The 14609-nt window shown below is 34.0% G+C and overlaps 1 protein-coding gene and 1 pseudogene across 14 annotated transcripts in view; one reads left to right on the forward strand and one right to left on the reverse strand.

Annotated features, from left to right (window-relative positions):
• Positions 1 to 14609, forward strand: part of Vps54 (VPS54 subunit of GARP complex) — a 203874-nt gene that overhangs the window by 53094 nt on the left and 136171 nt on the right. The gene's annotated exons all lie outside the window — the stretch shown is intronic.
• Positions 5344 to 5536, reverse strand: LOC110350281 (small nuclear ribonucleoprotein G pseudogene; annotated as a pseudogene).

The raw sequence follows: 14609 nt of genomic DNA on the forward strand, positions 1-14609 counted from the left end.
TTTGGTAGGTTAGATTAATACTTTATCCTCTATTGACTCTTCTTTGCCAGGTGAAGGTAGTTGAGGGGAAAGTTAAAAAGAAATCTGTTACATCCTGTAGCTATTGTTTAGTCTGTTTAGTTGTCTTCAAATCTGCAGAAAAATATTTTTTATTTTTTTAATTTTTTGGGTGGTGAGGATTAACCCCAGGGCCTCACAAATGCTTGGTAAGTATTTTACCACTGAATTACATCCTGCCACCCCCTTTTTTTCTTAAAATGACAGCCTTATATTATCACACATTTTAACTACTATTATATTTTAAATTTTTGGTTATTGTTACATCGTTTTTTGATATTAGAAATAAACGTAATAGTACCTAATTTAGCTGGAAGTGATTTTTATCCCCAGCTGCTTCAACTGCCAAGAAAAAAAACAAGCTATATTTTTATTAATATATGTGTGTAAGTATGTTGTGAGTGTCCAGAAAAATTCAAAGTTTATACACAAATATTATCTTTTTTCCCCTATAGGTGTCACTTTTAACTTAATGTTTTTAACAGACTTATTTGGTGATGAAAGATGATTAAAAGTGGGAGGTTACTTTTGCTATTTACTATTCATATGATCTTAGAGAAGTTATTCAATCTTTCTGACTTTGTTTTTTCATCTATAAAATAGTGATAATTCTGTATTACAAGGTTATTGTAAGAATTAGTGAGTTAAGTATATAAAAATACTATATAAACAATAATATACTGAACAAGAGTTACTTATTTTCACAAGAATCAAGTTAGGAATATAGATGTTGTCAAAGGCAGGAATATAGAAATGGCAAAGTGGAGAATTGTGAGTGATCACAGCCTCTAGGGAACAGAGAAATCCTACGTATTTATCTGTCTCCATCTATTATACATTAGTAGAAAAACTAGCTAGTATATCACTATAATGTGAAGGTTCTTAATATGTGAAACTGACTTCCTTAGGTAGCACTTGAGGCTATCCCTATTATAATAACTATTACGGTGATCAAATTAAGTTATCAAGAAAAAGTTACCTGTTTTCAAAATATGCCACTTGAGAAAAATGGAAATATATACTTTTGGTGTTCTTTTTGGGAAGTGATTTACTTCTCTAAAAAGTGTTAAGGCTTTTCCAAAGTAAACTAATTCATTTTGTCTTTATACAGAAGGTATGACTTCTTTTGTATTTGAAGAGTTTTTCTACCGTGGTAATTGTTCTTTAAATGGGAGGATTTAAAGAAATAGGGGTTTGGGAGTTATGTTATTGTTCTTGTTTTGAGACAGGGTCTCTCTGCGTAATTCAGGTTGGCCTTGAATTTACTGTGTAGCTCAGGCTGGGCTTGGACTCATGGCAGTTCTGCTTCAGCCCTGAGGGCTGGGATTACAGGCATGTGGCACCATTCCTGGCTAGAAATAGTGGTTTTAAACCTATCTATAATTTGTAAAACTCTCATCTCTTTCTAGAATAGTTTCTTTTTTTATTACTTTCAACATTTTTTTTTTTTTTTGGTACTGGGGATCAAACTCCAGACCTTGCGCTTGCAAGGCAGGTGCTAGAACCACTGAGCTAAATCCCCGGCCCTATTTTCAACATTTAAAAAAAAAATTTAATTTTATTGGTACATTTTAGGTATACAATATAATGACATTCATCATTGGAAATTCACTCCTTTACATAATCTCTTGGTTCTTATTTTTCCCCCTTCCCCTGCCCTCCCTTTTCAACATTTTAATGCAAAGAGTCACTTTGATTTTTCTATATGTCCAGTTGTCCACAGTTTATGATTTAGTATTTAGAGTCCAGTCAATTAAAATATATGAAGTGAATGGGAAAAAAATGTAATCTTTCACAATTTTGTTAACTGGTCAGCTTTCCTTCATGATCATAAGAGTAGAAGTAGATAGAACTCTAGTTATTTAGTAAGATTTTTCATAGGGTAACTGGAGGATAGACTAGTTAGAAACAATATTCAGAATAAGTCTTGTGGTGGTATTGGTAGGTATTTTTCTTACTGCAGCAGATTTTAAAAAAGAATTTTAGACAGTTTTAGATAATGGAGGGAAGTTTCCATAGATTACATAGAGAGAACTTCTATAGATTTGGAGAATTTTATATTCAAATAGCTAATTTTTTTACAAAAGGGAAGTTCAAGGACTGTGTATTTGTGTATGACTGTTGTGACACGTCATGTTTTTCTTCAATAGAGTGAAAGAACTAAAAATTTGAAGTCATAATTATGTTAAGAAAATTCATGCCCTGGTTATTTTTAATGCCTTTTTACAATTTGATTAAACTGAGGAGCAGATTGGGGCCAGATTGTGGTATTCTAAGATGAAGTGTTTTTTAGACTTGATAGGAGTAACTTAATCAGATGTGAATTTTAGAAATGTTGATTCTGAAGGTGAGTGATTTTAGTCCTACGAAGGACTTTTGGTAGGAGACTTATACAATAGCTTCCAATTTATGACCCTCTTACCTCAGCCTCCCAAGTAGCTGGGAATATAGGCAGTCACCACTATGCCTAGCTAAGATCTGGAATCTTACCTGGTTTTCTCCTTTTCCTCTACCATTAGAGTTCAGTTTTAGTGTCACTTCACCTGGTTTCTTTTAAGTTTCCAAACTGGTCTCTTCTAGACTTGTACTTCTTCAATAAACTCTCTGTGCTATAGTCTGTGGTCTTTCTAAAGGATAAATCTGATTGTATCATTCCTTTGTTTAAATTATTTCTGACTTTTTTTTTGTCATGTTGCAATCCACCTTCCTTAATCCTTTAATAGATTTATAAGTTCCTTTAAATTCTTTTAAATTCATTTGAATTCCTACATCTCTAATCTTAATAACTCCACAATTTCTCCCTTCCTCCACATATGTAATTTCTTAGGCATACTGAATTACTTGTGATTTCTGGCAGTAGGCCATCTCTTCCCTCTAAGCCTTTGAACATGCCATTTCCCATTCCTAGAATTTTCTCCTTATCACTTCCATCCCTGTATTGGTCTGGCTCATTTTTTTATTCTTGAGCTGTTGGTAAGCCTGCATTGGCTTTTTATTATTTATTTTAAGATTTTTAAACCCATAGACAAGTCAAAAGAATAGTACAGTAAATACACACATAAACTAATTCATTGTTAGTTATGGGGTAGCAATAATTTTACAGATATTTACCATTTTTTAAACTTATATATAATATTTTTATTCTTTTATTTTTCTTGAGAATTAGGGATTGAACTGAGGGCCTTACACAGAATATTTTTATTCTTGAACTATTTACTGAATGCATATTCTAGCTATTTTGCTTTATTTTTCCTACAATATTTTTCTCTGTCACTCTCTTCTTTCCTTCCTCTTTTTCCTTTCCTTTCCTTTCCTAGGCCTGGGCATCTTAATTTATTTATATATTTATTTTACAGTATATTAATCAGATTCTCATCGTTGTGAACAAATACCTGAAAAAGTCAATTTATAGGAGAAAAGTCTTATTCTGGCTCATAGTTTCAGAGGTTTCAATCCTTGGTGGGCTGGCTTTGAGGCAGAAACATCATGATGGGGAACGTGGCAGAGGAAAGCTGCTAACCTTAACAGAGAGCGTGTGGAGAGCCAGAGGAAAGAAACATCCTTCAGAGGTATATCCCCTCCAGGGGCCTACTTCTTGGAAATAGACATTGCCTCCTACTGTAACAGCACATTCACTTATGAACTTAGCAGTGATGAGGTTAGCACCCCATGATCTCGTCAGCTTTCAAAAGCCGCACTTCTCAACTCATGAGCCTTTGGGGGAACATACTTGTTTTTTGAGTCATGGTCTTGCTAGGTAGTTGAGGCTGGCCTTGAACTCACTATGTAGCCTAGGCTGGCCTTGAACTCCTGGCAACTCCTGCTTCAGCTTCCCGAGTTCTGAGGTTATAGGTGCATGTCACCATGCCTGGCTTGGGGAACATTTTTGATTCAAACCATGACAGCTACTGAACTGTATTCCTGAGCCCTAGCTTTATCCTTATTTATTGAGTACTTGTTTAGGTTATTTGAAGACCTTGGTCTTTAGGGACCTAGATACAAAGTTCATTTAGTTAATAAAGATAGACTGATAACACTAGATTCTTTTTGCTTTGAAAAGAAGGTCAGAATAATCCAAAGCAGTGGGTAAATCCAATTGCTATTTTTGATATTAAGAGTATATTAATATATGATTTTTGTAACAATTATTTTCAAAATAGAATATACTATTTTATTATAACCTTATTTTTTTAATAAGCTTTTTTTTTTTTTTTTGGTACCAGGGATCAAACTCGGGTCCTTGCGCTTGCGCAGCAGGCGACGAAACCACTGAGCTAAATCCCCAGCCCTAATAATCATTTTAATAAGTATCCAGTGATTTATATATTTGAGATGTATTTATGCTCCAATAACTTTGAATGAGTGATTTTATTTTTATTTTTGTTTTTGTTTTCCAGTACTGGGAATCAAACTCAGGATGTTGTACTTGCCAGGCAGGCACAGCGCCACTAAACTAAACCCTTGACCCTGAATGAATGATTTTAGGATTAACTTGCTGTTCTTTGACCTGGACACTAGGAATGCAACACCCAGTATTCTAATCTGGATTGCTTTGAATAAACATTTCACTAGTAATATGGTTATGTCAGTAACTCAAAGAAGTAAAATAAAGCTTCCAAATGATCTTAGTTTTCACTGAAAGTTTTGCATGCTAGACAGATTAGCCTGGTTTTGAATTCATTTGAATAGCTGCTATAAGTCTCTAGTGATTGCTGGGAAAAAGATATTATTTTTGTTTTGAATAATATGTAGATTTTAAAATTATGTATTAATGATATTTGTGATCTTTATGCTCAGTAAGGAAGTCATATGAAATGTCACTTGTTTTATAAGTCATTTAAAAATATTTAATATTATAAATACTTAAATTTTTATCCTTCTAACCAATATTGTTGTTTTTTATCACTAATTCAAAAGTTACAAATAAGCAACTTTGGGAAGCATATGTATACCAAGTTTCTGTCAGGGTTCAGGATCTCATACATAAATGTCAGATGTAGTTATAAGGAAGAATGTACATAAGATTACTACAACTTTTCCCCATTTTCTTGGTGCCTTTAGCTTTTTCCATACATCTTTAAAGCTCAAGATGAATATATAAGTACCTTTTTATATGGCAGACTTAATTCATAGGTATTTCTTTTTTTTTTTTGACTAAATAAACTCACAAAAGTTTATTTAACAAAAGATTTAATATGAAAATGTATATGACCCAATTTTAAGTCATAGTGAAACTGGAGCTTTGAAGAGGGGTATCTCTGCTGAACAGTTAATCATTATTTAAACTTATTCCAAGGCTTTCAATTTGATGATAATTTCCACATATTACCACTATTCCAATATTGTTCTGTTGCCCACTAGTTGCCATCTTCACGCATTCATCTATCACACGATTCATAAATGGATCAAATCTTTGCAACATTCTTTAGACATGTCTGCCACCATTTAATTTCAGTGATAACTTCTTGTCCATAAATTTTTTCAGCTTGAGAGGTGAACCTTGCTCTTGTCTAATCTGCAGGCGCAGAGCTCCTTTGAAGGGGAATCTCTGTATTCTTAAGCCCATATCATTACTACCATTGAAATTTTAGTTTCATTGTTGAGATCACTGTGATAAACAATGTATGTGTTATACAATCTTAAAATAAATCTTCAAAAAAATGATCATGTCAATAGATGCAGAAAAAGCCTTTGACAAAATCCAACATCTGTTCATGATAGAAATACTGAAAAAATAGGTATAGAAGGACTTTATCTCAATCTGATAAAAAACCAATTATGACAGACCTGTCAACATCGTATCATGGGGGAAAACTTTCCCTCTAAAATCAGGAACAGGACAAGAATGTCACTATCATCACTCTTCTTTAACATAGTATTCAAAATATTAGCAGGAACAATTAGACAAGAAAACGAAAAGGGCTACATATAGGAAAGGAAGAAGTGACATTATCATTATTTGCAGATGACATGATCCTTTACATAGACAGCCCCCAAAAATCCACCAAAAGACTTAGAATTAATAACCAAATTCAGTAATGCAGCAGGATACAAAAATCAACACACAAAAATCAGTAGCCTTCCTCGTATACTAATATAAATCCTCTGAAAAAGAAATTAGGACAAAAATACCATTTACAATAGTATCAATAAAAATTAAATACTTAGGAATTAACCTAAGGAAATGTAAGACCTTTATAAGGAAAACTACAGCACTCTGAAAAGAAATTGAAGAGGACATCAGAAAATGGAAAGATAATACCTTATTCCTGGATAGGTGGAACCAGTATTATCAAAATGGACATATATCCAAAATTGGTATATGGATTTCATGCAATCCCAATAAAAATTCCAATAGCATTCTTCTCAGAACTGGAAGAAACAATCCTAAAATTTATATGGCATCGGAAGAGACCCAGAATAGCAAAAACAATCCTGGATAAAAAGCAAAGCCGGGGGGTGGGGGGTGGGGGGGGATTTAGCTCAGTGGTGCCGCCACCTGGCTCACAAGTGCAGTGTCCTGAGTTCGATCCCTGGTATGGGGTGGGGGTGGGGGGGCTGGGGAAGCAAAGCAGAAGCTGGGTGTGGTGATCCGCACCTGTAATTCCAATACTGGGAAGGTTGAGGCAAGAGGATAACTAGGAGGTTGAGGCCACTCTGAACTAAACAGCAAGACCCTGTTTCAAAAAACAAAAACAAAAGAGCAAAGCAGGAGGTCCTGGATTTGAAGTTATATTACAAAACTACTGTGATAAAACCAGCATGGTATTGGCACACAGACATGAGAGTCATTGGAACAGAATAGAGGATGCAGAAACAACCCCAAGCGTTTTTAACTATTTGATCTTTGACAGAGGGGCCAAATACATTCAGTGGAAGAAAGATAGCCTCTTTAATAAATGATGCTGGGAAAACTGGCTATCCATATGCAGAAGAAGCTTGTATTCATATAGACCCATACCTTCCACCATGTACTAAACTAAAATCAAAATGGATCAAAGAACTAAATGTTAAAACTGAAACACTTAACCTGCTGGAAGACAAAATAGGTAAAACTCTTGAAGTCACAGGCATAGGCAAGGCCATTCTGAACAGAATGCTGATTGCGCAGGAAATGCTATAGAGAATCAACAAATGGGATCATATCAAACTAAAAAGCTTCTGCACAGAAAAAGAAAGAACCAACAGAGTGAAAATACAACTTACAGAATTGAAAAAATTTTTTATCAGCTATTCCTTAGAGGACAAATACCTAGAATATATAAAGAGCTCAAAAAAAAATTAGACCACACAAAATAAAAGACCTAATTAAAAAAAATGGGCAACTGAAATGAATAGATACTTCATAGAAGTATAAATGGCCAATAAATATATGAAGAAATGCTCAATATCACTGGCCATAGAGAAATGCAAATTAAAACAACACTGAGATTTCATCTTACCCCAAAAAGAATGGCATTAAGAAATCAAATAATAAGAAATGCTAGTGAGGCTGTGGAGAAAAAAGAATCCTACATTATTGGTCGGAATGTAAACTCAACCACTTTGGAAATCTGTGTGGACATTCTTCAAAAACTAAAACTAGAAATTCCATTTGACCCAGCTATCCCCCTTCTAGGTATCTTTCTGAAAGAGTAAGGACATCATTTTATAGTGATACATGCATACTCATGTTTATAGCAGCACAATTCATAATAGCTAAATCTTGGATGTGCCCATATGTCCATCAACAGATGAATGGATGAAGATGTGGTATTTACACACAATGTAGGACTACACTGCCATAAAGAAAAATTTGAGTCATTTGTAGGAAAATAGATACACCTTGAGACCATAATGTTAAGTAAACCAGACCCACAGCTTAAATACTGAATGGCTTCTGTGAAAAACCCAAAGTATAAAGAGCAAAGTAAAAGATAGATGATAGGAAATAGAGAAGCAGAACTTTCTAAAAGGGGCAAGGGATGAAAAGATAGGAGGGAAGAGGGAAGGGAGGGAAAGGGAATAAAAAAAGGAATTAAGGTATGTTATGTGTATGTGCCAACTCCACACAAGGAATGTAAATATTGTATATTGCAGATGTGTTAAAAGGAAGGGGATCAATAAGTGGGTGGAGGGAGGAGGGAGGGAAAAGAAAGGGGATTAAAAAAAGGAATTAAGATTTATTATGTACATGTACTATTCCTCACAAGGAATATAAACATTAGGTACTACAAACATGTACTAATAAAAAAGAATATTTTAAATTTAAATAATGATAAGTGCTTTAGAAAGTGTGATTAGTAGATTTTGTCAAGTGATATCTTAAATCGTGTAGAAGTATATTGTTATTTTTATAGGTTGTATGAAAAAAATTTAATCGTACCATTTATCAGAAATCAGCTTTTAAAATTCTACATTGTAGAAAGTGTTTGTTAGAATATGAGAATTTGAAGTGTTTTATAGGTGAACAGCAAGAAGCCAACTGAAGGGTGAAATTAAAGAGGAACAAGAAAAATAATGGTACAGAAAGGAGGTGGGCAGAATTTTTTTGAAACAGAGTCTTGCTATATAGTTCAGGCTGGCCTTAAACTCACTACTACTATGTTGTAACTAACCCAGGCTGGCCTCAAACTCCTGGCAATCTTCCTGGCTCAGCCTCCCAAGGGCTGGGGTTACAGGTGTGTGCCACCATGCCCAGTCCAGAATTTTTATATGGATTTAAAAAGCTTTTCTATTTCTATTAAACTGGTCTTTGGAAGCATATTACTATTTTCCCATATATCATTTCTAAATTTAGGGAAATAAAATTTGCTGTTTTTTGTTTGCTTGATTCTTTTTTAAGTAAATTCAAATATAAAATTGTATAAAAGTCCCCTTTGTCCAGGTGAAGCATAAAGAAATCAGTTTTATCTATATCTTTTCCAGTTATAAATAGACGTGTTATAAAAGATAATTTATAAATCTATTTTTCCAATTTTCCAAAGTTCCAGGGCACATTTCCTGTTGAAAGTGCTAGGATGATGGCCCATACTAGCCTGATTGTCCCACATTGCTGCTGAATAATTACCACTTTGCTAAATAATGATAAAATAAAGTATACTGATGAAAATAGCACCTTTTCCTTAAGGAATAATTTTTTGTAGTTCTGGTCTTATAAAATTCTTATCACAAATAGATGTTATTTTTTTTGTCATTTAATAGAAGGTAGACATAAGTGATGTTTATGAGAGTAAATATTATCCATCAGTAATTGATCTGATAAGGGGAAAAAAGACAGAAGAAAATACTGGGTGCCTGTAATGGATAAGAGGTAATAATGATGATATATTCTTTTAAATTTGAGAGGCTGTGTGGTATAGAAACAGATGGGTGGACTTTAGAATTAGAAAATCTGAATTCAAATTCCATCTTCACATGTAGCTAGCTAAATGTTCTAAACCAAGTTCTGAATCTATTCACTCGTATTATAGATATCATTAATTTGATTCAGATGTTTTTCTTACTAGATTGTTTTAAAGATAAAATAATCTGAATAAAAACAAATGATTATGAACTGTATAGTGAAATATTAGTAATGATATAATTTTTCTCTAGTTTTTATATTGCTTCCTTCCCTGCCATGCTTCTTCTTTTGTTGGTGGTGTATTTTCACTGCAATCTTTTTCTTTTTCTTCTTCTTTTTTGAAACTGAGTCTTGCTATGTAGTTTAGGCTAGCCTTGAACTCACAGTGTAGCACAGACTAGCCTCCAGCTCACAATGATCCTCAGCCTCCCAAGTGCTGGTATTCACTGCACTTTTGATCTAGGATTTCAGAGAACCTTTGGAACTAACTGTGGGAGTGAGGCAATCAGTTTTGCTGACGTCCCAGCTGATCCTCCCAGTAGGATGTGAGGCAACTAACTCTTCTAGGTTTGTTCATTTTCTCCCATTATTGTCTGACAAAGTCCTATCTTTCTTGAGATGGAGAATAAACCTTAGATACCTCATAGAGCCTGGGTTGATATGCTTTCTTTCTTTCTCTGCCTCCCCTTTTCTTGCTTCATCATCACTTTCCAGTACTCCCTCCATACCCCTCAGAGGGATGGCAAAGAGGACTACTATTCTGTGCTTTGGCAACTTTTCTAATAGTAAATTATATCTGCACATATTGGTTCTGCCTTCTGTCTCCCATCTCCCTATCCTCAGACTTATACTAAGCAAGGACACCAAAAGATACAGCCCAGAGTCCTAAAATTTACATTGATTTAAAAACTTTGAATGGCATAGTTCAAATTTTAATTCTTACTGGTTTTTTAAATGTAAGATGTTTATAATAGTAGTAGTTGCAATTATTTATTGTCTGATGTGCCAAATAGCATGCCACAAGCTTACATAAGTTATTTAATTTAAATCTTACAACATTCCTTTGAGAAAGATAATGTTGCTCTTCCATTTTACAAATGAGGAAACAGAAGTATGAAAGTAAGAAAGTTACTAAAGGTCATACAACTGATAAATGTAAGACATATAACTCCCTTAATGGCCAATTTTTCTAAGTAGTATGTTTCAAGAAAGATAGATATATCTAGAATCAAATTTTAGAAAGTCAATGTTATACAAACAAGAAAATATACTTTACAACTTACCTTTTTATATTATTTTGAATGTATATAAAATATATAAGACATTGTTAGTGGCTTGTGTGTCCTTAGTGTCTTTTCCACAATATTCATTTGTTCATGCAGTGAGTATTCATGCAGTTTATTAAATGCTTAGGCTCTGTGCTGGGTATAGTATAGAATGGTAAGTGAAACAAATATAAATTTATAATATAGTGTTGGGAAAAAGGAAACAAGCAAGTAAATAAAAAATCACTTATACTTTGAGAAAGTACTACACAGATCACAAAATATAATGCTGGTGATAGAGAATAATGGTGGGGCAATCTATGTTGGATTGGGGGAAATGAAGAGAGAAAGAGGAATGATGGGAGACCACATGCTTAGAAACAATGGTCAGGAAAGATCTGACCCACTACTAAGAGGTATAACTACTGTTAGCATTTCTACACACAATATATATTGTTATAAAAAGTTTTTATATCAAAGTGAGATTGTACTATATGTTCTGTTTCATAATGCTATCATTGAGTCTCTTGAAACAGTTGCTGAACATTGCTTTTTAAATTTCTTCACCTGTTATTCCAATCCAGTCTGTGCAGTCTGGCTTCTGTCTCCACTGTTGGAGTTGACTTTGCTTTTTGATGTGACCAGTGATTTCCTAATTGCCAGATCTGAGTGGGGTTTTCTTTCCTTAGTCTATTTGCACATTCTGGTCTGATATTTTTCTCCTGGTTTTTTTTCTCCCACCTTCTTGGCTGTTTCTTCTTTGTCATCTTCTTCTTCTTTCTTCTTTCTTCTTTCTTCTTCATTAATTTTTGGTGCTGGGGATTGAAGTCAGGACCTTGTGCTTGTGAGGCAGGCAGTGGAACCACTGAGCTAAATCCCTGGCCCTGTTTCTTCTTTTTTTAATCATAAACCTGTTTCTGTTTTTGTTTTGGTAGCAATGAAACCCAGAGTCCTGTGCGTGCTAAGCATGCACTCTACCAGTGAGCTTTACCCCCAGCCCCACAAACTTTTCTTTATATTTTTCATTTCTTTTTTCAGAAATGTTGCTGCCTGTATTTAGCCCTCTTTTTTTAAACTAATACTCCAAGAGTGACGTTTTGAGGTCTATAATAATGCATAGTCTTATGGATGAAGTTGAAACTTCTTTATAAATTCCCGTTTAAGGAATATTTCTTATTTAAAGAAAAAAAACCCCCACAAATTGACCTTCACTATATTTGTTACAAGGATCGATACCAGGAGCTCTAGGCAGTCCACATGTCCATGTTGAATGTCACATTTTATGTAAGTGAGCAAGCACAAAGGGATTAAGACTGATATTCTTCACTTATTTTATACTTGCAGTTAAGTGGGTTTGCAGATTATGTTATCTGGTTCTAACTAAAGGAACTAATGAATTTAGAAACTAATCATTGATGTGGTAATGTATTTCTTCTGTTTGGTTCTACATAAACTCATGATGTATCTTTTTTTCCCACAATAGGCTTTATAGTTAGGCATTAAAATAAATTATAAACAGAATCAAATCTTGAATTGCCTTTATAAAATGTTAAATTAAGATTTTTAATAACAGTGAGGTACAGAAGTCACATTGTTATTAGTTAAAATTAGTGAGAATAATCAAGAACAAGACAAAGGTGTCCACTCTTACCACTCCTGTTAACGTAGTACTTGAAACTTTAGCCAGAGCAATCAGGCAAGAGAAAAATAAATAGGATACATATAGGAAAGGAAGAAGTCAAAGTATCTTTATTTGTAGATGATGTGGTCCTTTAACATGACACCCAGAAACTCCACTGAGAGACACTTAGAACAAATTTAGCAATGTAGCAGAATACAAAATCAGTACACCAAAATCAGTAGCATTCCTGTACATCAATGAGAAAGAAATTAGGAAAACAATCCCATTCACAATTTAAAAAATTAATCACCTAGGAATTAACCAACAGAATGAAAGATCTCAGTAACAGAAAACTACAGTATCCTGGAGAAAGATAAAAGAGATCAGTGAGGACATCAGAAAATGGAAAGACATCCCCTATTTCTGGCAAATGAATATTATGAAAATGGCCATATTACCAAAAATAATATATATAATTTAATGCAATGCCAATCAAAATAGGATTATAGAAGGTATAACTAACCAGATAATGGAAGTAATAGCCAAAATGATCCCGGAGCTTTCAGAAGACTCAATATCCCACTGTCACAAATAGATCAGCCATGGGCCAGGGATTTAGCTCTGGTTCTGCTGCCTGCCTCGCAAGTGCAAGGTCCCAAGTTTGATTCCCGGTACCAAAAAAACCCAAAAGACAAATAGATCAACCAGAGCCGCCCCCCCCATCAAAGAATTATCAGAATTGAACAAAACCTTTGAACAAGTGGACTTAATAGATATCTATGAATGTTCATCCAACAACAACAGAATACACATTCTTCTCAGTAGCACCATGGGACTTTCTTCAAAATAGACCACATACTAGCCCATAAAGCATGCTTAAGTAAATGCAAAAAAATTGAAATTATTCCATTCATATTATCAGATCATAGTGCAGTGAAATTAGAAATCAGTGGCAAAAGAAATCACAGAAACTATGCCAACACATAGAAATTAAGCAATACCCTCTTGAATAATCAGTGGTTCACAGATGAAATTAAGGAAGAAATTCCTACAATCAAGCAATAATGGCAGTATAACATACTGGAACCTGTGGGACACAACGAAAGCAGTCCTAAGAGGGAAGTTTATACCAGTGAAAAACAGAGTGAGCTCAAATAACCTAACAATGCATTACAAGGTCCTAGAAAAACAATAGTCCAAATCCAGAGGTAGTATGAGGAAGGACATTATAAAGATCAGAGCAGAAATTAATGAAATTGAGACTAGAAAAACAGTGCAAAGAATCAGTGAATCAAAGAGTTGATTCATTAAAAGAATAAACCAACTAGCCAACTCTTAACCAATGTTACCAAAACTAGGAAAGAAAAGACCCAAATCCATGCAATTAGATATGAAAAAGGTGAACTCACAATCAATTTTGCTGAAACTCAGATCATTAGTAACTGCTTTGAGAATCTGTACCCTAATAAAATGGAAAATTCAGAAAAAATGGATAGATTTTGAGATATATATGAACTACCAAAGCTGGACCAAGAAGATATAAAAATCCTGAATAAGCCAAATCAGTCAATGAAATTGAAGAAATAATTTAAAAACTACCAACTAAGAAAGGCACAGGTCCAGATAGATTCACTGATTAATTCTATAATAACTTTAGAGAAGATCTAACACCAAAACACCTCAAACTCTTTAATGAAATAGAAAGGGAAGGAGTACTCCCAAAGCTATTCCTGGAAGTAAGCATTAGCCTGATTCCAAAACCAGAAGAGGACCCAACCAAAAAGGAGAACTACAGATGTCTCTTTAATGAACATAGATGTAAAACTCCTCACTAAGATACTGGCAAACAAAATGCAGAAGGTCATCAAAAAGATCATCATGACAAAGTAGGATTCCTTTTCCAGGAATGCAGGGATGGTTAAAACATACACAAATCAATAAATGTAATACACCACATAAGCAGCAGCAGGAACAAAAATCACACAGTCATTTCAATAGATGGAGATAAAGCATTTGATAAAATCCAACATCAATTCATGATTAAAAAACTCCTCAAGAAAATAAGTATACAGGAGAAGGTATTTATCTCAATCTGATAAAAGTCATCTACAACAAACCCCAAGGATCAGCATCATGTTAAATGGAGAGAAGCTAAAATCTTTCCCTCTAAAATCATGAACAAGAGAAGGGTGTCTACTACCACCACTTCTGTTTGATATAGTTCTCAAAACATTAGAGCAGTTAGGCAAAAGAAAGGGGATATGTATAAGAAAAGAAGAAGATAAATTTTCATTGTTTACAGATGATATAATGTTCTACATAGAAGATCCCGAGATCTCCC

The sequence above is a fragment of the Heterocephalus glaber genome, unplaced genomic scaffold (genome assembly GCF_053883595.1).
Source record: "Heterocephalus glaber isolate CG9 unplaced genomic scaffold, H.glaber_assembly_v1.0 deba00001457, whole genome shotgun sequence".
NCBI classification, from domain to species: domain Eukaryota; kingdom Metazoa; phylum Chordata; class Mammalia; order Rodentia; family Bathyergidae; genus Heterocephalus; species Heterocephalus glaber.